Genomic DNA, 3509 nt, shown 5'->3' on the forward strand with positions numbered 1-3509 from the left:
AGGACTGGGGCCGGAAAATACAAGATGAGCCTGCAGTGTCTTATAGTGCTAGAAGTAAGAAACTGCATTCTCTCTCCCTTACTCTGTCTCTCTTCTTCTCTCTCTCTCTCTCACACACACACACACACACACACACACACACACACACGCAAATTAATGAGAGTATCTCAAAGGGGCTCAGGACCAAAAAGCTCCCAATGGCCAAAGCTAGAAAGATTTCAGCAAGGAAATAAGTAGTTTGGGATTAGAGCCCAGAGTATAAAACACATATCCATGAGCTCAGATTTGATATAAATATATGATTAAATAAGTTAATAAACACAGGAAAAGAAACAAATATTCAGTACAAAAAAAAGAATTCCAAATAAATTATATTGGTATGGTGACTAGGTTGGCCAGGCTTGGTGACTACACTGGCCTGGCTACACTGTTCCATACCTCCCACTGTCGGATTGGGCTGCTACCTCTGTGCCTGCCAGTCATGTTATTAATACTACTGCCGGTGCTGTCACTGCTGCTGCTGCTGCTGGGACCTGGCCCTGGGTCCGGCGAGGCCTCCTAGAGGTCACACGTGCACCGACGTGGGATCCTGGAACTGGCAGGAACTGTGGGTTGTATTGACTCCCGAACCCCACTTGCTTATATGAAATACAGTTGCTGTTGTGGTCTGGGAGGCCATGGCCAGCACCGGGATGCCATTGACTGCAGCAGCAGAGAACAAATGCCAAAAACACTCGTGCAGGTGTGACCAGGAGATTGCTAACTGCTTAGCCCAAACTGAGTACAACTTAAAGTACCTCTTCTATCCCCAGTTTCGGTGTCAGCAGGACTCGCCCAAGTGCAACTGGCTAGCTTGACTTGAAATGCTCCTTTGCACAAAGAAATAAAACTCCTTCTCGCTAATGAAAAAGTATTATATTGTTACTTCATCCTAATGGAGGGGGACCATAATTTTCCACTCCTTAAGGGCTATGTATAAGGAACTTCCTTCCAAGGAGTACAGTTAGAAGGGGGAAATTTAAGTGAGTATTTTTATGATAGGGACACTCAAGAAACAGTAACCCAACCAAGTGATCAAGGTCATATCAAGCATCATAAATCACGTTGATAATCTTGATATTATCTGTGATGAAAATGGCACTTTTCTCCTATGATAAACCCATAAACCCAGTCTAATTGTGAGAAAAACATCTGTCAACCTAATTAACAGAGAGGGAGACTGTCTAAAAGAAAATGATGTTTATTTGGGAATAAGCGTTGCCATGGCAATAAGCATCCCATAGTAAACTACATGAGTATTCAGGGAAATAAAAGAAGAAAAAGGCTTTTAGAGGAAAAATGAGGAGTATACAATTGTTTTGACACTATTATCCTTGGCTACAAGGATCAATAAGAAGAGTGGCACTAGTCTGAGGTTGAACAGGAAGTTGCTGGGCAGATGTCCTCACAGGAGTACTTCTTTGTATATAGTTGCAATGACCTTTGTGCAAGATTGTGGTTTCTGCAGTCTTCTATGATAGTTCTTGTTATCAGGCATTTGGGAATGAGAAACTTCCCTTCGAGACTTTCCCTGGCTCTCTTTGTCAGGAATTTTAATGCAAGTGACTCCATTTTGATTCTGACAACTTTCACATAATCAATAGATTTGTGGAATGTATTCTAATTATATTGGAATTTTACAAATTCCAACAGAGGGCATCCCACAGTATACCAGACCAGTATGCCTCAAAACTTGTCAAGGTCATTAAAAGCAAGGAAAATCAAGAGGAATCAGGAGACACGAGCATTAAATGTAATGTAGTATCACGGATGAAATCCTGGAACAGAAAAATGAGATTAGGTAAAAACTAAGGACATTTGGATAAACTATGGACTTTAGTTAGTAATAATGCACCATTATTACTGGGGGTACATAGGAACTCTGTACTATCTGTTCAATTTTCTTGGAAACCTAAAACTATTCTAAAATAAAGTCTCATTTTTTAAGGCAAGATGACAGAAAAATAACATTGACTAGATGAGAAAAATGGAAAGCATATGGTAAGATGGTAGACATAAATACTTAATCAGTAATTGCATTAAGTGCAAAGAGATTAAATTCTTTCCATTAAAAAAACAAAGATCATCAGGCTGAATTTTCAAAAACTATTATATGTTGCTTATAAAAGAAAACTTTAATAAAATGCACAGAGGTGCCTCATGCCTATAATCTCAGTGCTTTGGGAGGCCAAGCAGAAGGATGGCATGAGACCAGGAGTTGGAAAACAGCCTGGGCAACACACTGAGACCTTGTCTTTACAAAAAAAAAATTAAAAATTCACTAGACATGGTGGCACACACTTGCAGTCTTAGCTACTCAGGAGGCATAGGTAGGATTTCTTGAACTCAGCAGTTTGAGGATGCAGTGAGCCATGATTGCACCACTACACTCCAACCTGGGCAATACAGCAAGATCCCAACTCAAAAAAAAAGGTACAGAAAGATTAAAAATGAAAGAATGGGAAAAGATATGTTATGCGAATATTAACCTACTATCAAAAATGCTTAGTAGGAAAAAGAAACTAGATATATCTTTTTCCACTATTTTACTTTCAATATTTCTGTATCTTTAGATATAAGGTTGATCTGTTTGGGATGTACTAGATTAGATAGAGTTTAAGACAATAATTTACTGAAAATAAAATGAACATTTCACAATAACAAAAAGGTCAGTTCACCAAGAAGATATGGTAGTTTGCAATCTGTAACTACCTAGCAACATTGCCTCAATGTGTATTAAGCAAAAATTGACAGCATTAAGAGAAGAAATAAACACATCCACAATCAGTGAGCTTTTTAAAATACCTATCTCAGTATTGCTAGGACAGGCAGGTAAAAAAGGGGTAAGGATATAGATTATCTTAAATATATAATTAACAACTTGAACTTAGTAAATAGAAATAGAAAACCACCCCCACAAATGCAGAATACAAATTGTACACGCAGAATGATACAAAAATTGTCTGGCTGTTCTACAATAAATCACATCTTAACAAATTTTAAAATATTAAATTAGAATATATTATCTGACTACAGAGGGACAAAACTAGAAATAAGTAACAAAAATGATTAATAGGAAATGTCAATATGCTTATCAATTAAACAGGACAGTTCTAAATAATCTAAAGATCAAAGAACAAATCACAATGAAAATTAGAAAATATTTTCAATTGAACAATAAATAAAACACATTTCAACACATGTAGGCTACATACAAAACCAGGCTTACGGCCGGGCGCGGTGGCTCAAGCCTGTAATCCCAGCACTTTGGGAGGCCGAGACGGGCGGATCACGAGGTCAGGAGATCGAGACCATCCTGGCTAACATGGTGAAACCCCGTCTCTACTAAAAAAATACAAAAACTAGCCGGGCGAGGTGGTGGGTGCCTGTAGTCCCAGCTACTCGGGAGGCTGAGGCAGGAGAATGGCGTAAACCCGGGAGGCGGAGCTTGCAGTGAGCTGAGATCCGGC

General features: G+C 38.9%; 1 pseudogene; it reads left to right on the forward strand.

The window, feature by feature from the left end:
• Window positions 1-379: 379 nt before the first annotated feature.
• Window positions 380-857, forward strand: LOC117078535 (annotated as a pseudogene).
• Window positions 858-3509: the final 2652 nt, after the last annotated feature.

The sequence above is a fragment of the Trachypithecus francoisi genome, unplaced genomic scaffold, assembly GCF_009764315.1.
Source record: "Trachypithecus francoisi isolate TF-2019V2 unplaced genomic scaffold, Tfra_2.0 Lachesis_group0, whole genome shotgun sequence".
Classification (NCBI taxonomy): Eukaryota; Metazoa; Chordata; class Mammalia; order Primates; family Cercopithecidae; genus Trachypithecus; species Trachypithecus francoisi.